Source organism: Aythya ferina, assembly GCF_964211825.1.
Source record: "Aythya ferina genome assembly, chromosome: 24".
Classification (NCBI taxonomy): domain Eukaryota; kingdom Metazoa; phylum Chordata; class Aves; order Anseriformes; family Anatidae; genus Aythya; species Aythya ferina.
In genome coordinates, this window is record NC_140322.1 from 3,321,556 (window position 1) to 3,348,528 (window position 26,973).

At 41.3% G+C, this 26,973-nt stretch overlaps 1 protein-coding gene across 14 annotated transcripts in view; it reads right to left on the bottom strand.

Annotated features, from left to right (window-relative positions):
• The window catches only part of LOC311423355 (uncharacterized protein), a 259,365-nt gene that overhangs the window by 104,915 nt on the left and 127,477 nt on the right, over positions 1 to 26,973 (bottom strand). The window contains exons 5-10 of one of the 14 annotated variants that reach the window (XM_084497267.1): positions 26,833 to 26,970; positions 24,791 to 24,914; positions 23,331 to 23,495; positions 19,897 to 20,063; positions 14,477 to 19,198; positions 11,223 to 11,327 (exon numbers count right to left, since the gene is read on the bottom strand). The exons of 10 other annotated variants lie outside the window; for them this stretch is intronic. The gene's annotated coding sequence lies outside the window, so the exon portion shown is untranslated. Of the gene's footprint in view, positions 1 to 11,222; positions 11,328 to 14,476; positions 19,199 to 19,896; positions 20,236 to 23,330; positions 23,496 to 24,790; positions 24,915 to 26,832; positions 26,971 to 26,973 lie in introns of those variants that run through there. 3 more of the 14 variants (XR_014685670.1, XR_014685669.1, XR_014685671.1) reach the window with 3 other exon arrangements.

Genomic DNA, 26,973 nt, shown 5'->3' on the forward strand with positions numbered 1-26,973 from the left:
TTAAGGAAGGTGTGTGTAAATTATAAATAATGTAAGGCAGGACTGGTCTCGGTTAGAGCTAAGAGACCCAAATTGTATCATCATAATACATTATTCACATATAATGCATCTATTCTCCTCCATTAGTGTTACTAGAAAAAGCCCCTGAGTGCTTAAGTTGAATTTGGAAGAGTGTAATAAATGTGAGATAAACAAATAGCAGTGGGGATGCATCTGTAGTTAAACAAGTGTAAATTAGAGCTCAGCCTAATTCCTCCAAACTACACCTAGGACAAACACGACGCTTTCCAGAAACAAGAGATCAGTTACAAATTGCAAAAAAAGACACAATAAATCCAAATTATCGGATATCGTTCCCCTAAAAAAAAAAAAGGAAGGAGAAAAAGGGGGTTTCCATGGAGAACAGCATTCTGCTGAATATTCTCTGGTGGAGTTATACTTAAATAACCTTCACGTTGTGACAGAAAATGACAAATGTAAAAATGCAGAGTTAAAATCACGCCTGATCCTAATGCCCAGCGTGTGTGCACCTTCCAGTGACACCAAAGAGGAACAGGCTCCAAGTCCTCTCGCCTACAAACGCATTTTCAGGTCCATGACTTCCAGATGCTGTTGGCTCTCCTTTTTAATGTGAAGTACAATGAGTAGGAACAGTATTTACTAAGGACTGTGTCTGCTCGTGTCTACTTAAAAGCCATTTATCTTTGTACCTTTATTTCCTGTGAGCTCTCATGGTTCTTGTAGGCCATTCCTCCTCCCAGCCTGTAACTGGACAGCAGTTGCAGTCCCCTGCATGGGTGGCTCAGTTCCTTTGCAGTTCCTTCCATTTCACATCTGTGGAGTTACCTGCTGTCTGCTCACAACCTTGTCTGGTGTCAGGGAGAGGCGTCCTAAAAGAGCTCTATTGAAATGAAATGGAACCGAGCACGTATCCTCTGACAATCAGCTGGCTGCAAGGTCTGAGGCACCAAGTTTGGGTGCTCCTGCCACAAACCAGCCCTGGGCAGAAACCCAAGCCCTGAAACAGGCTCCCCGAGACCTGGTCAAACCCTGACAACCTCCGAACTGGTCCTGAATCACTACAAATACTGGTCAAACCCTTCCCTCCCTGGACCCCAGCAGCAGTGCCAGCAGCAGCGAAGGCAGGACAAGGAACCAGGGTCTTGTGCCAGCCCCGGGGGAAGAGGGACAGCAAATCTGGCGCAGCTCCTGGCAGCAGGACGCGGCCGTGACAAGCTCTGCAGGCACGCTTCGTCTCCTGCCAGCTCAGGAAAGCTATCCCAGTTGCTGTCCCACATTTTCTTTTCAACTAGAGAGCTTCTTTTCCCCAGGCCCAGAGAAATATCATCAGCTGCTGATTACTGAGAGCTCGAGAAGTGATTTATTAATTTCCCACTCGCTTTCAGGTTGGGAACATGACTGCACTCAAGAGCAGTCACCTGATTCCTTGGGCTACTTCTGCCAGGTGTCTCCCGGTGCCTCGAGCCTCTCTCTTTCTTTTTTTTTTTTTTTCACATGGCTTTACATTACTGCAATACACAGAATTGTTTCAGAATTTCTTGGGGCTATTTTTTTGCTTTTTAAATATTTTCCTGGAAGTGAAATGCATCAACATCCCCTTCCCCTCACCAACGCAAATATTTCTGCCTGTTTGGAGTTGTGACTCCTTTCTGCTCGCCAACGCTGACATATCCTATAGGGGAATTAACTCTGGCTGGGGAGCCAGGAAGGCACAGGGGAGAACTTGTGGTTAAGCTGAGGGCTCCCGTGGCCCGCTGAAAAAGCCACAGGCTATCCACAAAGTGAGGCTGGCAAGGCACTGCTCCCGATGGTCATTTTCTGACTCCCAGTGCTTTCAAGAGATACCATTTTTTAGGTATTCTCCATTTTTTAATGCATTCTCCTACAATATCCATCTCCTCCACCGAGCCAATGCAGGACAGCACAATTTAGAGAGACATCGTTCCAGGTGTCCTGGTGGCATCCTTGGTTCCTTTCACCATCTTTTACAAATCAAGCACGTCTCTCTTTCCATCGGAGTAGGCTGGGAGAAAGAAGCAGGGTTCTGATAGACTAGATTTTTCTCATACTCTGCAAAATCCCACTGGGCTACCAGCAGGGCAGCTGCCTGGTGGCATGCTCGTGTGTTACAAATGGTGACTGAAGCAGCTAACCTGAAAAATTAGTATGCATAGTGCTGGTGAAAAACAAATGATATGTCACAGCCGGAACAGTCACAGTGCTAGAGGAAAAAAATTGTTGCTTTAGGGCAGCGTCTTGATTTGCTATAGGTTGAAGAGCTGGAAAAAAAAACCACCTGTTGCAAGTGCAGCACAAAGAACATGGGGTCAGCAAACACTACTAGGGCAGCAACATTACCCAGCAACTACAAAAGTCTATCCTGGTGTCAGACACAGCAATTCTGCTTCTGCCACTGCCCCACTAAAGAATCGTAGATTTCCTCTACTGCCCTAGAGCTGTACCACCATTTTCTCAGCTGTGAAGAATGAGAGTTTCCCAGGGCTGCAAAGGGTTTAGAGATCTTCAGGTGAAAGTGCTACTGTAAGCACAAGGAATATTCTCGTTCCTAATTACCAGCACACATTAGAGGAATTGCAGTGCAGCACGTTCAGTCCAGCAGGTCCTAGAACACCACACTGTGGTGCACAGATGTAAAGTTAACATTTAGGCTTAAGTGCTTCTCAGAAAGGCTTCATAAATGAATCTCATTGAAATGAAAATGCCAAGCATATGTGAATAGTGTTAGTGCTGTTCTGATTTATTTATTTCTTTATTTTACTATTTATTCCTGCTAACCATGGGTGTTCAAGTTCAAGGACCAAGCACCTTCTCTGAACTGCAACTCAATTACACTTTGAATGACTTCTGTTTGGCAAGTCATTTTGCTGCTGTGCAGTTGAGACTTACGGCAACAGCACAGTCCTTTTGCTTCCTTTCTGCAGAGCTCAGAGACCTTTGCTAAAATAATCAAATTTATTATCTGTGCAAGTAAAACAGGAGTAAAATAGTTGTCTGGTTTGTGAAATGCCTGGAACAAATAACATTTCCAGCACATGGGAATTTTCACTTTCTGGAGACCACGGAAGGGAAATACTTATGTAATAAAGAATCCTTAGTCTAAATTCTTAATGGCATTTATAAGTTGCACTGTGAGCAACACCTTGTGCTGACAAACTGTGCACTGATGAACATGCAGTTGATAAACAGGAATTTCCCAGAACATCATAGAAGCAGAAAAAGGATGCAAGGAACACTCTGAAATCATACCCTGAATACAGGAGACCTCTAAGCCTTGAAGTCTGCACCCATACAATTGGGAGGGTTGGACTAACTGATCCACTTTAGCTTACACTTAATAAGTGTAAGCTACACTCGATCAATTCTGTTGATGGGAAGCCCATGAAAACTGCTTCAACCTGTACAAGCTAATGCCAAGAAGTTCTGGCTCTAACGAAGTTCGTCCAAGGCACCAGAAAACAATGAGTTACAACAACACAACAGGAGATAATAAAAAACGTGTATAAACATCCATGCCTTTAGGTGAGACAGCACAAGTCACAGTCTGAAGTTATCTCCCAAGGTGGTAATATTGTCTGATTAGCACAACTGTCCAGAGAACTCAGTATCACGTATAAATTCAAGGTCATGGCCCTTGGGACCAGAACAAATAAGACAACTACCACAGGATACAGCCAAAGAGGACAGAAAGGAATTGCAGTGAAAGAGGAGAGTCACGAATGAGCCAGCCTCAGGAACACTGCACTCCAGAATGGAAGCCAGAGAAGTTTCTAGTCCCAAACCACACAAGAGCTGACTGTGCAGGCACCTGAGAAGTGATGATTACAAGTGCAAATCTCAAGACAAAGGTCACAAACTTTTAAGGATGCCAAGAAAAGCAAATACTCCAACAAAACTGCAAGAGAGTGCCAAGCAATTCTGACTTGTGGAAGAAGGTCAGAGAACATGACTGCAATCTGCATCTGGAAATGAGGATTAAGATGTAATTTTAGCTAATATTTGAAACCTGCCTCTGTCATTGAAGCACAGAAGGGTAAGCTTTCTGCTATAATATGCAAATACTGTAGGGGTGCCAAGTACCAACCAGGATTCCACTAACAGAACCTGCAGCATTCCTTGGAGATCAAAGGTGAAGACCTAGCTGGTTGCTCACGCCAGGAGGAATGAGCTTCCCAGAAGCTGCAGGATTGTTGCTACCGTCAAAAAAGCAAGAAAAGTCTTATGGAGCCCAAATCCTCACCTGGTAAAGTGAACCAATGATCAAAAAGATTTGTAACTGTGCATTTTTGACATGCAGCTCTTACTTGCATGTTGACCTTCTGCAGTGTCTAGCAGCACACGTTCAGAGGACGGAGAACAGGAGGTAGATGAGGAACTTCTTGCAGGTATACAGGAGGTTCCCCGTGCGTCACTGTCTCCTTGCCTTTCTCACCATCTGTTGGATGTTGCATCAAGAGGCTTTACATGACACAGAAAATCCTCAGAGCTAAGAAATGTAACTACAATTCCTCAGCTGAGTTTAAAAATGCTAAGGTCATCCCAACAAATGAGCAATAAAGATAAGGAAAAAGTGCTCATAAAGCTTACCACAAAAGTACTGCGGAACTCTAGGAAGGCGTCAGCCTCACCGCTTGTTTTTTTAGACACCATTAGGCTGTATGCTCCTTAGGTCAAGGGAGTCAGACACACACATGCCCCTTAGTAAAATGTCCAGCACAACAGGACCCAAATTTCAAGTGGGCAATGTGTATGTTAATGTAAATAATAGGTAACAACTTCAGGGTTTTCTAAAATATACACAAGTTAAAACCTACTGTAATGCACCCCAGAATCACAAGAGAGTAGGACACATATTTTTTTTTTTCCTTAGTAAGGCATTTGTCCTCCATTTATTAGCATCCAATTACCTCTTGGGTTCTTTCCCCAATGCTGGGGGTTTCTTTTCAACAAAACAAAACAATTTTCCAAAACAACAACAAGAACCCTAACTCCAAATGATGCCCTTAGTGTCATTAACTAAGAGCCAGATTCAGGGAAAAGCTGAAAGCACAGGAACAGCACCAGAGAAATCCCCGTGCAAGCTACTGAGACTCACAGGAGCTGCTGCACGCTGAGATCTGCAGCCTCCTTGCACGCCACTGCCCAGAGCAGAGTACTTTATGTGGCGGTGATGACGATCACACAGATGTATTTGGCAGTACAGAAATCTGGAGGATCCGCTGTCACAGTTTCTCCTACTATTCCAGATGATGCCTCCAACATTTTACGTGCTGATTGAAAAGTGTGCATGAAATTAATGCGCGCACGCACGCCAACATCTGAGTGCTGGGGAGGGGAGGGAACTGCAGAAACATCACCAAAATCTCATTTACAAAAATAGTTTAAACAGTGAGCTAACAAATTAGGCAGTATTTTCTCTACCAGCATGTTTACTCAGCTAGCATTATCACTGCTAAATATGCAACTCTGTGCCATTTTCTTCAGTCTTTATCTTGAGATGTCAGTCTGTCTAAGAATTCCACAAACAAATAACTGGAAATCACTTATAAATAGCTGGCTTTAATAACAGTAGACACTAGGATGACTATAAAAACACTCCAGTTCCATTAACTCAGTAAAATCAGCTGAATTATACAACAAAGATAATTACGTTGAGCGAATTTATAAAGTTACATAAAATAAAAAGGAGCGGAAGAAGGAGGTAGAGCTGAGGATGTCCTATTTTAAAAGAATTTCTGCTGGAAAAGACTAGGTCAATTGCATAAAAATGTTCAGATTTGTTTATGTTCTTTAACTTACAATCCTGATCATTAGCAAATATGCTTTTTTGGCTTCTTTCCATAAGCAATTCGCTAGAAATAGAACCGTCTGTTTTAAGCCTGAGCGCTCCCTTAAAATATTTGCATCCCAGCCTCCCACTGGGGCAGCACACAATATTCAGATCCCGAATGCTGACTAAAAACAAACGGTAAAATAACTGACCTGTTTTCCTAGCTTCTGAAAAGCGCTGGGTAAAGAAACAGCCTGAAGTGTGAAAAATGACACGACTTTCACAATTACCGCGTCGCTAGCAGATGAGAGTGTTAACTAATTGAACCGAGGAAAACATTTTTCTTCCAAAATTTCCAGAGGAATGATATTATTTGTAGATATATTTATACAGTTATTTAATGCGATAGTGTCCCTTTAAGTAAACTTGTCACAGAAGATTTATTTTTTTCCCCATTGTCTAAGAGTACAGTGCAGGGAGTACAAAAGGTCCACTGGCCAGGACACAAACCCCAGAGGCTGAGGCTAACAAAGCGGCTGACAAGGAGCGACTGGGTGACACAATGGATGAAGTGTTCACAAGATCCTGCTGTTACAGATAGGAGAAACATAAAAATAAGCAACATTTGATTCAAAGGAATTAGGAATAATGTTAGCATCAGAAATATAAAAACTGCAGTGTTCAAGAACTGGAAAAGGTTGTGGATATCAACTATTTAATTATTTCCAAATACTTTATCATATATCTAGATGTAATAACTCAATTTTATGCCACTTTCATGGAAATCTATTTCATTCTTTTCTTACATTTTTTAGCTTTTCCATCATTCTGTTCCATTTAATGAATACACGGATTTTGAATATTAGGTGAATAGTCCTTGCAACTGAACACAAAAGGGAAATGATGCAGATAGCATTATGGTCCCGCTTCTTCTCCTTGCATTAGGTTGGAAATGATATGCAGTAGGGATTATGCTTTGTTTAAAGCTGAGCCTCTGCCTCTAAAAGAATACATTATACAAATCTTCTAATGTTGTTGAAATTCCCCAAAACTTGATTGTGTCAGACATAATGTGGCAATGAGGTTCTTATCCCTACCTTATGCCGAATAAATATCTAATATCAGAGAGTATAACCTTGGAAAAGTATACACCAGGGAACATCCCTCGTGTCAATAATTCATAGGGCTGTTGGTGGGAAGGTACATGCAGCTAGCCCCTAACATTATACGGAATACATTAGTGCCCACGCAGCCACAGCTCCCCGGGAAGGCGGTGGGGGAAGGGGAGAGGCAGGAACAGACGGACGGACAGACAGACTCCCCGCCAGCCTGATTAAAAAAAAAAAAAAAAAATTATTCAAATTATTCAAAGTAGCACTTTCTCTGCCAAAACAAACAAGACCCCACATCCCCACATCAGACTTGTGCGAGGGACGGAGCATGTGGAGCGTGCATTGTGACACACGCACGTGCTCCCGGATTTGCTTTGCGTTTCCTAATTGCCAGCAGCGAGGGTTCCTGCCCCGGCTGCAGGACGGGCGCCGCTGGGAGCCGGAGCACGCACCCACGAGAGAGGCTCCCACGAGCCCACGGATTAATTGGACCACCGTTAATCCTAAAATCAATACATTTGGGCTCAGTGGTATTTCTATAGGCAGAAATGCAGTTGCCATTCAAATGAGCTGAAATAAATAAGAAAAAATTCAGCTAGCACGTATCTGCCTTAAAGACGATTGAGATTTTAATTAAAGGCAAAAAACGAGAGGGGATTTGAATACAGTTTGAGGTCTTCTGCATTCCCATTTGCTCTTTAACAGTTACAGTTTTAATGATTTAGGAACCAGAAAAATAACTAAGAAACCCAACAGTCATTATCTCAAATAATGAGACTTTTTAATGCAAAATCAATGTTTGTTATAATGAAAATAGATTCCTCAGCTCCTGCAGGGTGATATGTACAATTCTTTTTCGCCATTAAATGGAATGTGATTGCTTATTTTCACCAACATGATGAACATCTTTATTCAGGAGTAAAAATAAAATGTCAGAATTTATTTACTGTTATTAAGCACATGTATTTAACCAGAAGCTCCCACCATATGACTGAAGCTGAGGAAATTGGGAATAATTTTCTGTGAACTTTCCAAAGCTTGGGGAATAAATGCAAAATTTCCAGCAAGTAATGAAAAAGCTCGCTCTGGGAAAAAATTGTCAGGTTGCATTCCGGCTCCTGTTCAGATGGTTGGCCAAACTCTTTGTTATGTCAAACGAACCAAACTCAAAAGCTAATGAAAAATATCTAAAGCACATTTAATGAAGTAAAAGAAAACACTTCTTCCATAACAAGATATCAAAACTGTTATCAATGCAGAGCAATTTTTTTTTTTAATGCTGATGAATGTATTTATGGTGATTTTTCATCTCTGAACATTAGGAAAAGCGTTCGTAATAATACTCCAGAGTTATTTCCTCTTAAGAGTCCAGATCTAATACAAAGCATAAAAACTCTGGGGCTAAATGCTTCATTGCGAAACACTTTGTGTAGTTCTGAATGCTCATATTTGGCTTGTTTATGCATGCAATACCCAAAAGGTATAAAATCAGAACATGAACAAGACGACAGAGTTTGCAGCAGAGCTGCCAATATCCTTTAACATGTTTTCTTGGGTTCTTGTACAGGTATCAGGGGAAGAACAAGTCCTCACTGGAAGAGAACTACAACTGGGAGCAGATCTGCACAGGAATCTCCAGGAAAAACATGGGGTTGGGCAGCTGCAATCTCTGAAAGGTGCCTTCTGCAGGAACAACACCGCTGACAAGTATCATTCGCTCACCCGTGTATGGGAGGAATTTCCTGGAGTGATGCAAACATTTAGGAAAAACGTACTCTGTCTTGACCGGGAGCCCCTCGAGAACATCTACAGCAAATAGAGGCAAAGCAGGGCTAACTATAGCAGGTTGCTGCGGGCTGTGTCCAGTCAGCCAGGGTTACTGGCTGCTTTTGGGTAATGTGTTATAATCTGCTCATGCTGTACAGCACTGTATGAAACACTCTGTGTATATACTAGTAGCTCCCAAAGTTTTCACTGAGGAATTTTAAAGCATTATTGGTGTCAAAAGAGTACAAACACTACTTTTCAGCAATCATAAACATAAAGAAAAGATTAGCACCTCTTTCTAAATAAACCAGGCAATGGGAATCATGGTGTTTACTGAACTGCACTCATCTATTGAGCAGACCTCTGCATGGCTGTCATTTCTCCATGCATATTTATTCCAACTTGTTAGCTGAGGCTACATCCACATGCAGAACAGTGCTTCTGGACTTGCAGAAACTCCTGAAGCAGTAATACTTATTAACCAGTTCAGCTTGGCTCCACAGCAGTTGCTTAATGGGGAAGACTCAGCAACTGGAATTATAGAAAAGTTTCCACAAGGATATTTTATTTTATAAACTGTTTATTTTTATCAATGTTCATTTTCCATGAACACTGGATAAATGGAACTTTCAGAAGATCATTTATTAATGAAAAGCAAATTACTATCCACACAGAGGCATCTGTGAAAATCAACAGAGGATTTCCATGAGCAAGAAACATTTAAAGGAAACTATTTTGTGCTCATTCAGTAAAGTACAGCAATAACTTTATGACAGATAACTTCAGTCTCAACTAAACTTTACAGGTCAAATTTGATGGTTTATTCTCAAGGTTGTTAAAAATATTATCAAAATAAATTCAAGGAAGAGTATTAGTTATGAAACGTTTTGAGGAAATCATGATCTGCTCATGACTATGATGCAGGCAGAAGTAAGGCCTAAATTCTTTGAGTAAATTACTCATTGTGACAAATTTTTTTATCTTCAAACTAACCTTGCTTGACACTACACAGTCATTATAGTCTACAGTGGCAGAATTCAGACCATTAAACAACACACAACTAACCAAGAAATGCAGTTTATGTAGAAACTTTCCCTAACGAACACGTACTTTGTAACAAAACATAGAAAGCATCACATCATGGAACCTGTGTGCATTCATAGAGGCTGCTCCACTGTGGTGCCCATGCAGATGTGCCTTTCTGAAACAGCTTTCAGAACTAAAAAAATATTTTATTTACAGAATATCTGTTGCCTGTGTTGCCCTGCATTTAACTTATTTATTGCTTAATACTAATACTTAAATACTTAATACTTAAATGTATCTATGCCATAGAGCTGATTTGTTAGGAAACTACATATAGGAAAGAATTAACACCATTCAAGCGTTTATAACAGCACAAGATGTTCCAGACAGCGTCACAGACTAATGCAGTAACTCTGAAGACTGTTATCTCTGAGATCTTACAGCAACTACACCTAACGGCTAGCTCCTTCCTGGCAGAATATCTAAAATACCTAAGAAAAGTATTTCTAAGAAAGATGAACAGTATTAAAGTTTCAGGATGGGGCTACTTTCAGTGACGGAGTTTTCCTAATGGGATTCATCTTCAATATTGAAATCACATGCTTCAGTAAGAAATGGGACAGTTATAACCAAGAGTCATATTTACAAGACATGTTTTTGGTATCCGAATACATTCACTTCAGAGGTAATAGTGAAGCAGCTTTCAACAGAGCTCGGAATAAACATATACATGTATATGAAAAACTGAGCGCTGGCCTTTCTTGGAACCTTGACTGTCATGGAACAGCTTTCCTTCTTTTCCTCCTTTCTCCCTTCTCCTTAGCATTTAGGAGTTTGAAAATCTGAAATGCATCTTTTTCAACATGCAGGTGTATTCACTATCAGCTAAACTGAAGGCCCAATCAGCATACATAAACTCTGCCCCTAAGCAGTCTGTACTGGTTTATACAGAGATTAGGATTGCTTTGAATTACACATGCAATCAGGACATTTCATACAGCAAATTGTGGTCATTTTGACAACTATACAGCAAGCTTAATTTCAGGCCCGAGTATATATGATATTCAGAGATACAATGAGGTAATTTAACATTTAAAAAGGGGAATATGTAGTACAAATTAGTAGAAAAATCATGACACTTACAAACCTGTTCTAAAGATGTATTGTTCCTTTTTCTTCAGAAAAAAAAATCAGTTTCTATTAAGAATAAATTAACCACTAAAGAATTCCATTGATGGTCAATTCATACTGGAAATCTATTTTAACCTTGGAAAAGAAAGGAAGGAAAAAGAGGGAAGGAAAAAAGGAGGGAGAGAGGGAAGAATGCAGATACGAAGATGCATGCAGAAACACAGCACTTCTAACATGCAGCCTGCAGAACAGCAGCCCCCGTGACTGCAAACTCCTCGTCAGAGGATGTCAGCTGTTCTCACAACAGCTACATTTTCAGAGGAAGCAGTCTTTATCGTAACATATAGAGATATACATGTACATATAAATATACAGACCTCTGACTGAAGAAACCTGCTCTTTTCTGAGGTGTGGGAATCCTAAGCACGAAGAAGATCTCACACGATGGGCTTGCTCCTGCTCTGTAAACCAGAGTATGAAACCTGCAGTGATGAACAGAATATTGACCAGATGTATCTAGAGATCTAGATGCCGCTTATGCCCGTTATCCCCAAGCATCCTGCTTTGTAAAAACAAATAAAAATCTGGCATGCATTTGAACGCTGATCTCTTTGAAACAACTTTTCCCCTCTGTAAACTCTGCTACCTCCTTTATATGCTTTCAGTGCTCTCTTTATATGCATTGCCAACTTCTTCAAAATAAAAACATTTCCTGTTCAGTCAGAGTCCACAAAAACTCTTGATGTTAGCGTGCATGTGTGTACCCAGTCAGGTATCCCGAAGGGAAGTGGCAAAAAGCTGAATTTACACCATCTGAATTCCTTAGCTAATACAGGAAAAATTTCAGTTCTAATACATTCCTAAGGTTGAAAGATTTTTTTCACCATTTTTCTCCTCCAATTAAGTGAAGACCTGTTATAGTTCAAATGTATACTACACAAGTGAAATTTTTAGGCTTGTATGTAAGAATGGGACTGCACAGGTGCAGCAGGTCATCGTGTTCTTACACTTTACAGATCTGCATAGCCCCACTTCAGCTCCCAGTTACATGTACTACAGAAGCTCTTCTTGGTCAAAATATACTTTGGGTTGAAGTTACATGCTACCAGCTGGTGCACTCTGGAGGTGCGATTTTTGCCTTCAGAAAGCTGGAAGATCTCTGAGTATTTGCCTAGTACCATAAATACTGCAACAGTGAGAGAGCAAAAGCCAAAAACAGAACATGTAAGGTACACTACCAGGACCTACCACAGTCTTTAGCAAAGATACCACTGCTAACAACAAGAAAACTTTCATATTAGTAGCATCAGTGTTTTTTTCCCTATTTTCTGGTCTGTCAAGCAGTATGCCATCTCTTTTCAATCAAAAGTTAGATTTTGTGCCCTCCAACACAAAACTTGTTTTATAATACATCTGTTACTTGGAATTATGAGGTTTGGTCACATTTTGATTGATAGCAGCATCATAATTTTAGTCCAATTTATCACTCAACGCTTTATACTCCTGCCAAAAAGGGTTAAAAGCCCTCCCCCTTTCCAAACATTTCGTACCTGACCTTTACATGGCTAATTTTATTACTCTGACAGAATTTTTAGACTTCTGTATTCTTTCAAATGCACCATGATAGTAACTGGAATCTTCTAATTTCTTCAAACTGTCTTCCCAATTATTTATTTAAAAGCTGTGAAGATAAGCTCTCCATTCTCACCTAGATCAGTGATAAGAGAAGAAATGGCCTTTTTAAAGTGTCTCTGCTTTTTAAAGCAGATAGAAATAATAAGGTTGACAAAGGAAAAAGGAAAATTGAGCATTATGAGGGTAATAACTTAGAAAGTGTCAGATTCAGAATAATTGAATTCAATGACATTTAATGCTATGGAAAACAATAGCAGCAGCCCAGCCGCCCATCTGATTCATGTCTAGTTCATGTTTAACAAAACAAGGCTAAGGGTCATGCAGTCATGAGTCCCATAAATAACCTGTTAATGGGATTTCCAAACAAGCTGTCCTCAAAATGGTTTTTCGTCTCACAGAAAGAATATTAAAATGCAAATGGATTCGGGCTGTGTCCTCATAAACAACCATGTTCATTTAACCTCTGACCTCAACGTTTAACTGCCCATTCCAGCAATTTGTATGGTATTAGCCACAGCATGCCACTCCAAAGTGCTAACTTTGAGAAGAGAGCACTAAATGAATGGGTTACTATCTGTGATGCTCAGTTAATCATGTCAAAATGATTTTATAGGCAGAAAACTGTCCTTTTAAAACTTCCCTTCATTCAGCTGACATTTTTGCTAAGGGAAGAAAAAGACCAAACAACAAAACCAAAATGAGTGAGTGCCAGGGAAGGCGTTTTGGGAGCAGCCCTGACCAGCACAGCCCAAGGGCTTTGCTCGAGCCCGGCCCTCACTTCGACAGCGCTCAGCCTGGCCTGCCTTGCTCCTTTTCTGTTTTAGGAGATTCCAGGCATTTCCTGCAGCACTTTCAGTCACATTTTTTTTATTACATTATCACGGAAAGCCCCCCGACTGCCATGTAAGCCTCTCTTTGTCCAAATCCAGCCACATCTCACTGCTCCTCCTCGCAAGCAGAGATCCTCTGAGGGCCTACAGGAGCTCGTTGGCCAGGCCCAACATAAAAGTAAAGCAGCAACAAACAAAGTATCTGGTAATTGTTCCCAGTTAGAAGCATCATTAAAATTAAATACTCACTGAAGGTTGCTCATAACAGCTTGGTTTTAAAGGAATTAAATAAAATAAATGGCTTTCCTGAGAAAGGGCAGGGTAAGAGCCAGCAAACCAGCAGCCACTGGGACACCGGAGCAGCATAAAGCAAGCCCTCTTGTCTGACTGCTGCAGAGCTTTTTCATTCAGGAATACTATGCCAAGTTCCTCACAGCGTATTAGAGGTGATCAAATATTTTTAACCTCCAGAGAAAGCAGCCACAGCTGGGACTGGATCTCAAAGGTCTTTCAAAGTCTGATAAGCAAGCCAGTGAGGAGGAAACGAAGGGAACTCGGTGTGTTTTGGAAGGACACGTTATTTTCCTGTTTCCAGTGCTGGACCATGCCTGTACTCTCCACTGATTATTCAAGTGGGCTCATTTTTCTTGTCAGTTTTGGATTTATACCTTTCCTCGATAAGTAGATTCCTTCCCGTAACAGCTCTTTAGGGGCACAATTTCAGGCATTGCTCATTGCACAGAGCTGATTTGTCTAATTTTGCTTACGCTGATTGGCAGCAAAGTCTCTGAGTATTTGGTCCCCAGAGTTTCACTTTTCTGGAACGTGTTTACTTTCTTGCCCAAGAAAACTCCAAGTGAAGACTTCCCTCCCAGAAGAGGCAGCAACAACTCTTACTTGTAACAACGTCAGGAGTCAGGAAACAGTTCAATGACTCACTCAAAAATTAAGGAAAATTTACCTTCTCCAGATAAAGCAAATATGCAGCCACTGTGCAAGAATTACGGGTAAGAAATACCCGTATATAACAGAGTAAAATAATACCTCAAGTTGGAATAAATATTTCATTTTGACTCTAAAAGAGTTCAGCTCTACCAAATTCCCTTCTTTGCTCCCCCAAAGGACAAGCAATGCTTTCAGAGCCCTCTCCCTTCCCGCACACACACCTCATCAGCCAGACAGTTCCTCTCCAGGTGCAGGAGAGAGAAGCCATGCCATTCAAAATCATTGCTTTCTTTAGCCTAGTATATTCCAGACCTTTTGACCTAACAAAAATAACCATTTTGTCACAGTCAGTAACACAGAATTCTGGCATTTGGGAATTCCATAGAAAACAGGAAAATCCTGGTATTTTGAAATTGAATGAATCTATTCCGATGCGAGATGACAAACTTTTCTCAGTACATTGCACTAACACGGTAACTCTACACACTAGCTGAAAGATTCAAACTGTGTTAACAAACTCCAGGACACAAAGAGTACTGTACCACAGTAAAAAGAACAGGGAATTTCTTGTCTGATTTTCTGTGACACCCCACATTACAGGTAGAATGGAGTCTACTCCACTGAGCAGGCCGAAATTACGACAACATACGTTATTCTGATAAACAAGAATCACAATAAGTTACTGCTTGAATTTAGTATTTATCCTATATTATTCTCTATTTTGTGAAAGCTTACTGTAAGTTGTCAGAGGCAAACACCTTCAGAGAGGCTCACAGCACTTTACCTTTCAGCTGACTCATATTTCAAAAGCTGTTTTCCCACTGTGCGTATGCAGCCACCATGAAGTTCTGGTACCTTATTCCGAAGTTCATTTCACAGATGGCTAGAAATTAATTTGGATGACAGATTCAAGAAGGACACAACTGCCCATACCATAGCAGAATTAGTTAGGTAAGGTAAAGTAGGACAAAGTGATCATCAGAGACACTGGGCACATTTCTTGTAAGGAGGGACTAAACAGACAAACCTCTTCAGGTTGGAACGGAGGCACCAGAGGAGAAATACATTATTAAAGGTATATAAAGTCATGAATGACGTACAAAGTCAGGAGATAAAGATTATTCAGCAGTTCTTCTGAAACAAGACATAGGAAGTATAGATAAACACTTTACAATCCTCACATAATTAAAAGGTATTTCTGCTGCTCAAACTATCACATTTCTAACAAGGTTCACTAAAGCAGGTTCCTTGTGTGTTTTTTTTGGTTGTTTGGTTGTATGTTTTGTTTTGTTTTGTTTTGTCAAGCTGCATTACTCCTATCTGAATGATTCCTTCCACCCCATATTTCTCTGCTTTTAGATCTGCTGTCTTTCACATTCTCATTTCTTATTCTCTCTCTCCTCTTTAATAAAATTTTATTAATGGGTCTAGAGGTTCCCCCTGACTTGACTGGTTCTGAACCTACCCCTTCAGCTGCCCTTCTGCTTTCTATCTTCTCTCTTATTAACTTGCAATTTCCTTTTTCTGTATTAAGCTCTGAAGGAAAAAGGAAAGAAATGTGAGGGAGGGAGAAAAATTGTAAAAGCAATAAACTGAGGTAACTCCTTCACATACCTCAGAGAAGCACCCGAGTGCATTATATGTCCTACTCTCAGAGCACATTTTGGAGAGATTATTTTAAATTACCAGAGTTTTTACTCTGATCGATCACTTTGCACTTGAAGATGCCTTTCATTGTAAGGGAAAATAATACTGAATTCATTGCTCTGCCAATAGACCTTTGGTTAAATAATTTAAATACTGTGGAAGAACATTCCTGGGAAAATATCCTCAGAAAAAGTTTTTAATCTGTATTTCAGTTGTATTCCATGCTTTAAATACACCCCAATTAGAGAAAAGCAATGTGGTAAAAATGCAAAGATAATGATAGATTAATTACTGTTGTGGCAAAACAAGAACAAATTTTTAAAGTATTAAGTCATGTCATTACTAAAAGGAACATTTTTATATCAAGGAGAATGGAAAAATGAAAAAAAATATTTTGATATCAAAACAGGATACATCCATCTGTTTTCCTTTGTCTGTTATTTGTGTCTGTTAGATACACCTTCACTTACAGTTACAGAGGAGTAATTAATGTTCAATTACTGGCAATTTGGAGTTTCAAGAATGGATTTTTTACATCGCCCTTTGATAGGAACAGATCAGAATACATTTTTGCAAGAAACCCAAAGCACTCTTTCCCAACAGAAGTCTCCAGCTTTATTTAGATGTCAAGCCATTCTGGCTCAAACAGAAGGAAACGTATTTTGCACACCATTTTTTCTTGCACTGTATTGCAAACTTTTAAGTTAAAGGGATGAAAAACTATACTTCATGTAGCTGTGTGTGGTGATTTTTACTTTCTAAACTGAGTGATGGATTTATATTGCTGAGATAGGTATAACAGTACTTGGCTGCAAGGCGTTTGAGCTGTTACCATCAACACCTGAGCAACTTAGAACGAAACTCAGTGGCTCATGGTGAGGTAGAGCTGAATCCGTATCCTGAAAATGAATATGAATCCTCAAAGCTTAAGTCTAAAACTATTTTTGGTTTGCTATGTTTTAGAAAAAAAGTGACAAGATTTAGCAGAATGTCCCTCAGCTTCCAGGCTGTCTGAAGGACCTGACCTTTGGCAGAGCTGACAAACTGACGCTGTCTGTCAGGAATCCTGTTTCATCCCCCTCCCCAGCTGCCACGCTCACTGTCACTGATTTCCGACCCTCCTCCTGCCCCCTGAGGTTTCCCTGCAGGTATGACTCTAAACACATTCCCTCCACCACCAAGACCTCACTGTGCACAGCTCAGGTTAGGTCTGCACTCTGCAAAGCCACAGCTGGAAAAGGCAAAACCAAACTCTGCGGAACAAGGCAGTCCTGGAAAAGCAACAGCAACGCCATCGTGGCTATGAGCAACAGCACAGAGCTCCTAACTCACAGGAGGTGGAAAGCAGATTTGCCCCACTCGCTCAGTGCTGTGCTTTTGGCAAAAACAGGTTGCAGAAAATCTGATTCTGGCCATCAGAGTCATTACAGAGGTCCTGGACCACTCAGAGACTCCAGAGACACAGCATGTGCCAAAATCAGTGTTCAGCTAGGCACAGCACTGGTTTGTCCAAGTCCGTTCCCTAAAGCCGAATCTGAGCCCCCAAAAGTTAGAGCTGGAAACTTTTTTTCCTGTAACGGGCTGAAAGCAGAGTCATTAATGCTGCGATCGGTCTAATCCAGAGCATTTGTCGCTGCTAATTATTACGGACAAGCCTCTTTATTGAACCACATCCTCTTATCGACATTAGGATGCATGAGCCGAGGCTGTTGTTTTAAACGCACTCATTAACCACACAAATCAGCCCTGTTGACAGAGCGCTTTTGAATTAAGCTTCAGACTGTAGTCATTGGACAAGGAGCAATTTATAATGCCATTAGCAACACTTGCGAAGGTTACAGGCATCAAAAATTGTTCAGCCGTAATTATTCTTAATGGATACAAGGAATAAACTGACGCAGGACAGCTTTTTCATTAGCTTTCAATCAAGGCTGATGGCTTTGAGAAATGTACAGTAAGTGCGTTTTGGGGAGAAATAATGATGTTGCAGCACCTTTCATCGGAAAATGCTCTCAGTTCAGAACTTAACTTTTAATAACCTTAATTTGATATAATTAAAAAATCTGATTTGCTTTGAAGATCTTGCAATGAATTGTTTTGGCTGCTGTTTAACCCTTTGCCAAGTATTCATCCCAAAGATGCTAAAAAAAATCTTCAGGTACTTTGAGTTCTCACAGAAAGCATTAAACTTCTGATTTCCTACACCCCGACCAGCTAGTACAGATTTTTCACTGAATTCAGAGCGGTTAGGGAATGAGGGGATTTTTACAAGGCATACCTGCTTCTGAAAAAGTACCTGCACGTGCACAACACTCTCCATAGAATTCAGCTGTGGCTTTGCAGACAGGTTATCTAGCACTGTTCTTCACCTACAAAACAATAAAGCCTGAAACCCTTTGCTCACTCCTCTTCCAGAGGCATGAGGGCAGCCATATACACACATATCCCAATCTAACCTTCTCCCCCATTAGACCAGTTTCTGAACCACACAGACCTCTGGCACGATGTGGTATCTGTTCTTAGGTTCTCTGTCTAGTGTCCCCTTACTATAATGTAGACTTCTAGGAGAGACGATGTCTCTCTGAGTTGTACAACTCAGAATCCCTACATGTCTGGTGAAGAGCATGGCAACAGTGCTGCTCTCTCTGAGAAGCAATACCAGCAAGAACATTTTCTTTTTCTAGTACAGCAGAGTACCTATTGAGTAACAGCTTCTGGTGAAAATATTTCTAATGGCATCTAATAAATCAGTTTGGTGCCTTAAAGATGAAGAATAACACTTAAATTATAAGGGCTGTGGAACAAGCTCAGGAGCTTCAATGGAGCGTGCCTTCTGTATTGGGACATTTTAATCTCACCATTCCAGCTGACTTCTTGTCGCGCAGCCCCGTGGCTCTCTGGACACCAACAGGATGAGGACTGAGACTCAGGAGGGCAATAAGCTTTGCTTCAATCAAGAGATGCTACTGCACCATACAGACTGATGGAAAGGAGACTTGTAAAAAGCCCGAGACAGTAGGTTGGAGAAAACGTACAGCTGGTGCCTACGCTGCCTTGCTGCTTTAGGGGAGAAGGCTGTGAAGAGGCAGAAAATAAAAGGAAGGGTGTGCATCTAGATACCTTTCAGTCCAGCTCTGCTGCTTCTGAAGACAGCACATAAGGAATAGTGAAGTCCCATCTCTTGAATACATGCTCTGCCTACCAGAGTCCAATGCAACCAGGCAGTCATGCACCGCATGCCACCACCGTTAGCCACGCTGTCCCATTTAGCTGTTCCCCAGTGATCAGCATTTCAACTTGAAAAGAAGCAGACACACTAATTACTAATGTTACAAAAGTCTACACAGACATTCTGTAAAGAAACCAACTCTGAAATCTTATCAGTGAAAACATTAGTGAAATTTATTCAATTGTAATTAGTAGAAAGTTAACATGAATAATGTTTGACTTTTCCCAACCAAGGAACTGCTACTTCCAGCTAACATTCTGGTGGCAATACCACACATAAACAAGGATATACAAGAAAATACACAGAAACACTCATCCTTACTCCCTTAAGCGCTAGTGAAATGGGAAGCCAAAAGAAAAGAAAACAAAAAAAAAACCCTCTAGGTTGGAGACTGAATTTGCTACAGTTAAAATCACATTATTTTTGAAAAACAAACCTATGTAAATTGGTCCTCATTTCATAGAATAGTAATAGAACCATTCAGGCTGGAAAAGGCCTCTAAGATTATCTCATCCAACAGTTATTTCTGTTCTCCAGCTGGTGGTGAGAGCCCAGGTCTCTATCAGGAATCCCTTCCGTGTGATCCTGACAGACAGACAGACACGTTTGCTTGGCTGCCGAGCTGCCCCATGGCCTGCTAGGCACACCTGGCTCAAGCCCAAAAAGCAACCAGAAGTTTTGGCCCTTAGCCCTACATGTGTGTTTAACTCCTGTTTCCATATTTACAGTGTAAGAGAGCTCTTCCTATTCTCCCCTCGTACTTACTGCCACCAGGAAACAACAGGCCTTCAAAGTGACCAGGGGTTGGGTCTTCCTGCAACTTCTCCATGGATTATTTGTGCTCCTGGTTCCCATGAATAATTCACCCCTTTCTCCTCAGATTTAATCATCTCAGTGGTCTTTGAACCCTCCTTTTTTTTTTTGTCAAAGAACTGAAAGAAGAAGCAAAGACGTACGTGAGCGTAGAAGCGCTGCTACCCATACCCTCCATGCACCACCACATCCTCACCAGGTCATAAAGAGGAATTCCCCAAACACACAACACTAAATCCACACGAAATTTGCCTCAAGCCATAAATTTGCCTCTGCATCAATGCATGTGCATAAATCGGACCTTTTAAAATAAATCATTTAGAGAACCCACGGCTTGAGTCACCCTGCAAGATCCCATGGAAACCAGGCTCCCGAGCCAGAATGGGGCCCCGAGGGGTGGCTTCTGCACAGGGCTAGCAGAGCACGCCTAATTGCAGTCCATGGGATCACTCAACACTCTCCACTATTCCATGCTAAATAAAAGCAAACTATCTATTATATGAATCTCAACACGTAACTGCTCATTTGGAAAGAGGTGCAATGGAAGAATTTAGGCAAAATTGTTTATTCAGCGATACAGACAGGTGTTAATAACAAAAGGAGAAAGGCAACTTTCCAAGAGGTAATGGCAGATAACTGAATTTCTACCCAATTCCAGAAACTTCAGAAAAAAAAATGTATCAGTGTTTCAATAGATTTACATACCAAAGTGTTAAAAGTTATCATGAAAACTAATTTGCTGAAGAAAAATCTATTTGTTAAATTAACTGCTTGGTCTTCATAATGACTTTTTGAAAATATTGGTTCCACATTTTAGCAAAGGTAAATTTAAGCTCAGAAGAACCTGGTCTGCAGTCTTCTGTCACAGTGGTACGGATGAGGAACAGCCACTGAGCCTTTTTCTTTCTTTTTCTTCTCTCTCTCTTTTTTTTTAATGCATTACTATGAGTGCAGTAAGTGGGGGGCTCAAATCTGTCATTACATTTCAGAAGATTCAACTAAAATAAAACACTTTTTTATTAATAATAGAATAACTTTCAATTACAATCCAATAATTAATATTTAAATATATACCTCCTGCAGTAGATTTATCCTGCTTCTTGAAAACATGCATCTGCTCTCCATTCAGAATTGAATTATCTAGGAAATGGCCAAACATGCACTTTGGCTGGGAAACATATATATTAAAAAATGTATATATATTTTAGCTGCTTTTTTTTTTTTTTTTACCCCCAAATATGCTAAAATTGACATGTAAGCATGCATGTCAGCTACCAGCTGAAATCCTACAAATATCAGCCATCAATCCCTCCTTTCTGTTTTAAAACTCTTAATGTTTTGAAGCACAAATGCCATTAAAGTATCTTAAAAAATTGTAAGGTCACTACGTAAGTGTGACGAGTTATGCAAGAGTTCTCCCCTGTACTCCAGTGGTAACATTCAGCCCATCCAGGGATGAGGAAAGCTGGAGAGATGTCTCAGTTGGGAAGAACATAAATATCTTTCCTGCTCTTTTGATGATTAAGGTGCCATAGGTCATGCTTCTCTCAAACAAATGAACCAGGAGGTGAGATTTGAGCCATTAATAGTAAATTTGACCAACGCTGCAGACACTTCAAGAGAGCTCAGCAGAGGACAAGCAATGTCAAAAGCAGACAGAATAAGACAAAATTGGTTATTTTAGCATTAAAACAAAGCATATCATGTGGCCTCCATGAAATAAAAGGCTTGAGAATAGAGGTAGCAGCTCTTAGAAATTCTGAGTCACAGAGGTTTCAGCAGAAGGACACAAATTTGAGTAAAAAAAATACAATTCCTTTGAGATACTGTTTTTAGGATGTGGAAAGTCTAAGGACCTGTCTAGTCTAAGACAATAAGCAGTACTTAAAGATATGGAAATTCCCTGGCAAAACAGAGGAAGAGCATTCTCATATGCAAGCAAGGAAGCTGCAGAGAAAGGGTGTAATCTGTAACATTCAAAAGAATTTAGATGACAAAGGCATAATTTTTAACCTAACCTCGCAGCCTCTGCCAAAGCAGTAGCGAAGTGAGCAGAATCGGGAAGCAGGGTGGTGGTGTCAGGTAGGAGAGCAAGGAAAGCTCTTTCAACTGATCTTGGGAGGGAAGGGGAATTCAAGGCTCACGTAAACACCTCACGGAATTTACAGAACACCAGAGACCTCACTCTGATGCTGGTCTGTCTTACCTGCACCAACCCAGCCACCAGTGCAAAACACATGCTGCCTTTCCTCCCTTCTGTCCATTTCCATAAAGTAGCTCAGAAATCTTTCATTCCCTGAACACGTACCAACGTACAGACACTTGATAACTACAGTGCAGCAGCGTACGTTGCAGGAAACTAAAGCACATGGTGCAGCAGATGACAAAATCCTACCCCAGAAGAGCCCACCTGAAGACACGCAGTCTGACTGTTTACCTCTTCACTGCGAAGACTGTACCGTTTTGCAGTGAGTGGAAGGAATATTTAATAAGCAACCCTGGTCTTGTAGACATTAAAAGCTTATTATGCAGCCCTGTGGCTCACATACCTGTTGACTGGCTTGCATGAATTATAGCTACGTCCCTGGTATAAGGATGCAAAGCTATGTTCAGCAGTTTTAACTTGATGAGATTGCTTTCTGCTCCTCTCAGTCCAGCATGGAATTAATGAAAGCTTCCTTTTGCTTTCCACTTCGAGAACCGTGCTCCTGTACTTATCTTTGAGGTTATTCCCCACGGCCTTTCTTCCAACCTAGATGAAGTCACATCCCTCTGCAGGGCACCAAAAACCTCCCACTGACCTGCGCATCACAGGCCTGTGAATTACTTTCCTGTTCTCTGTTAACCTCTGTGGCAGCAGGAATCCTGGTACTTGCGTACTCCAGCAAGTCATGCTTTTAACATCTCACACAAAAACCACACCTGACACACCTCGGTTTGCATTCTGCAGCCTACCTGAAGTTCCACAGCACAGATTCCTTCCCGAGTGTATTGGCAAAGAGGCACCACTGAACAGTTCCCTGTTACTGACAACACATTTCATTAATTATAATCGCTATTGACGATTCTATTATTGGCTTTGTATATTATTCAAAATCCCTTCTGTGTAGGCTTAAGAGCTTATTAAGACTAGTAACTGTTGTCTTGTCATCATGCCAACGTAGCCAAGGATATCACCCAACCAGAACAGCTTTGTCAAGCTTACTCTGCTCAGAGTAACTTTCAATTACCAAGCAATACAAAATTTGTCTAGTATTGAGGCAAAAATGCTTGTAAGCCAGCAGCTCCCCTAATATCAGCCCATGCACTGAAGAGGACAAGCCTGGCTGGTTAGTCTACTGCAAAACCGAGGGCCGCAAGAGAGAAAAAAAATGCCATCCACTTGCCCTCGGGATATCAGAGGTCCTGCCCTGAAGTCTTAAACACATCGTCAGGCCTTGAACTTTCTGAAGACAACCATGGATCATTCGGTGGGAGACTCCTCTAGCGTGTTGTCTTTGTTGCTGATTATCAGGCACGAGGAATGGAATTTTCTTAGAAACTCGGTGTGCCTGTAAAATCAGGTGTAGAAAGAGCACTGAGTATAATCTACAGAATCAAGAGCTATATCTATCAGCATAACTAGGTCCTACAAAGATGTACCCACATTAAACTCTCAGCTGCATAATCAACTTTTTTTTTTATTAGAAAAGTACATTCCAAAGACAGATTCAAACTTTTTAAACTCATTTTTATACTGATTAAAATGGTCAAGTATACAGAACTCATCCATTTATCATCTTCCCTTCACATTAGCTAGCCTGTTTTCTTTCACCTACCCTCTTCTCCATCCTTTCTTCTGCACATTAATTAAAAGACAAGCATTGAACATGCAGCAACAGGATTGCTACGAATCATTGTCCTAGTTGGGATGATCTGGTAAAGTGAAGATGACCCTCGGTGGAAGAGACAAATAGCGGGGTTTTAATTTAGGCAGCTTTTTTCAGGTTTATGCTATGAGTTTTAAAATATTTCTTGTTTTAACAAAATAAATTCTGAAGTCGAGTTACAATAACAACATCATGTCTGATTCTAATGCTGTACTCAGCTCCCAACAATGGATGGGAGAAAGGTCCTGCTCCAGTCTATTAGAAGAATTTAATGACCATTAAAAGGCAAGCAGAGATTTGTATCACTCAGTTGTTCGGTGTCATTGTTCCAGTCTTCACAGTAGAGAAGCAGCACATTTCTTTTAAGTAAAATATTGCTGGGAACTCATTGCTTCAGCAATTACCTCTGAAACACATTGTTTTCTCAAAGCCATTAACATGTCAGATCATGGCAGTGCTTGACATCCAAACACGCCTTGGAGGGCTGCAATTCAATTTAAGGATCACCTCCTCTGAACAGGCCAACCTGCAAATTTCACAAAATCAGAGAGAAATTCTCAGGGCACACTTTGATCATGCTGCTTCCTAAATTAAAAACAAAACTGTAAGTGTTAAACATCTTTAACAAGACATTAAACCTCAGCCATAATCCAGGAAGGGTCCCTTAATGAGTAATGACATATGTTGTGAAGGCAGTTATCTCCTAATGTTCGCTGCTGAAACACTACGATGGAATGGCACAGTGTTCAAAAGGGATGTATCATCACTAATGAGAGGATAATTTGAAGCTGCTCTTCGGAGGACCCCAGAGGAGACTTTCTAATGCTGCAGGATGGTGAAGGAGGCAGTCCTCCACCTTACCACACACTTGCAAGAGGACTGGGAGGTGACACCATTTCTCCGAGTGACAGAACAAAGCCAGGACGGACACAGAAGAAGGGCTAAGTCATTTGGAGGGTTCCTAAACAGGCTCCTACCTTGTTGGCTCCCCAAAGCAGGTCTTGACACAGATCAGCCACCTCTCTGCTGACCACCAATGGCATGGGAGATGCCTCCAGGAGCGCAGCGTTGGCACTGGCCTGCTGTGGAGCATGCAGAAGCCTACAAAAAAAAGATGGGGTGGAGAAGAGTCACAGAGCTCAGCAGAAAAGGGATCCGACTCCTCTTTTACTAAAAAGAGCTTGAGATCTCTTCCAAACTAGGTTTTAAAAGTTCTTCCTTTCATTTCCTAGCACTATTTTCTTCCTAATCTGGACTAATATGAGAGTAAACCTCCCCTAAATTATCTTCCAGCTCACCCTATTGAATTTGAGCACCAGTTTAAATATCAAGCCGTGGGATTTTATTTAGAACAACATTCCTTATTTCCATCTGCAGGTAACCTGATAACCAGAGGATGGTGTGTTCCAAACAGGGCCATGGCCATGAAACAAACCTCCGAAGCTGGGAGCAAAAACAGGGCATGAATGGAGAATAAACAAGGAGAGTGGGCAAAGGTGGTAAGAATACAGAAAGAGAAAACTTCAACTGTTTATTAGGAAAAATAATACAAAATATTCCAAGTTCTCCCTTTCAGTTTAAAGTATTGGTGGGGAATAGCAAGAGAGCAGATGCTCTTGCACAAGCTCATCTCCTCTCTGCTCCACATCACCAGCTCCAGAATTTAAGTAACACTCCGGTTGTGCCAAAGATGTGCTGCTGTGAAAATGAAAACAAACAGCCCCAGGAACAAAGGACAAAACGTCCAACTCCACACTTCCCGACTGCTGCCAGTTAGGTGCAACTGCAACAGCACAAGCATGGAGCTGAGCACGAGGCAGGGAGCTCGTTTCAGAGCCGTATCTTGCAGAGTAAAATAAGCAGCTTGTGAAGACCAAGTAATTATGAAATAATAAGAAATTCTAAGAATTTCATACAAAATAAGCATCTACTGAGATGTCTGAATGTGTGCAATAGGTTTGGTTCTGGCTCACACGTGGCTTACATGTTGCACATAACAGGACTTGCCATGTATGACTTAGAGAGTCACTCTTCAGCAGGATTAACAAGGAGAAAGACGAGGGACCTGATATTTTTGCACACATATTTTTCTATGTGAAAAGCTGTTAGTCAACGTCCACAGAATCAATTAATCCCCACCCATTCTCTTAGGAGAGTTTTTACAGAATCCTAATGAGTTTCTCTGCCGATCGACGGCACCGGCGCTCCCTAACGCTGCTGGCATCTCTTTGGTGACTAATTCCTTGCTCTGCGAGACAGCTCGGCCTGCAGAGGAGAGATGTCAGAACGGGCTCTCTGCTCTTGCTAGCTGATTTAAGGCAGCAGAGCCAGCTGCGCTCCTCTAACAGGGGGAACACCAGGCTGGCAAGGGCCGGGGATCCAGCCACACGCAAGGGAAGCAGCAGTCGAAGCTTGCCTGCAATTTTATTGGTACTCATGCAAAATTGTCAGTCCCTGTCCAGCACCTTTGTAACTTGTATTGCTATTTTTTTTAGGTGTTTCTTTAAAGGGGAAGCCACTAGACAGCAAGCAAAAATGCTTCGTGCTCTACTGAAAAAGCCCTGATGTGGTGACAGAGTAGTATTTAATCCTCATCGATATGAAACGCATAACTCAGCCCTCCCCCCTTGACCCTTCCCCTCGTGTAATGACATATGCAAATTAAGTGAATAACAATCAATTAGACAAGTTGCCATATGCTGAACCAGGCATTACTGCTTTCCACTTGCTCACTCCTGCTTCGAAATGAAGGAACTGCTGCCAGAGACAAGAGGCCACCACGCTGCAGAAGTTACAACAGGCACTGGAGCCAGACAGAGCTGAGCTGCACCTGCACCATATTTACTAAATTACTTTTGTTCCTTCTGCAGCACCCCTGAGCTCTGCGGAAGCTTTTAGATGAAGACCCAGCCCGCCTAATAGCCTGTCCCTGGCAGTGGTCAATAACTTCTGCCTGAGGCACAGCCTAACAACAGGCAAAGCGTGTAGCAATTTTTTTTCCCCCTGAGTTCTTTCCCACCTTCTAGTGTTTTGTAGCTTGGGGACTTCTGGAGCCCCAGGCTGCGTGTCCTGATGCAGGAAGTTCTACAGCCACCTCTTCCAGTTAATTTTGTACGTGGTAAATAACAGCTTCATCTGATGCCCTCCGGATCATTCACTG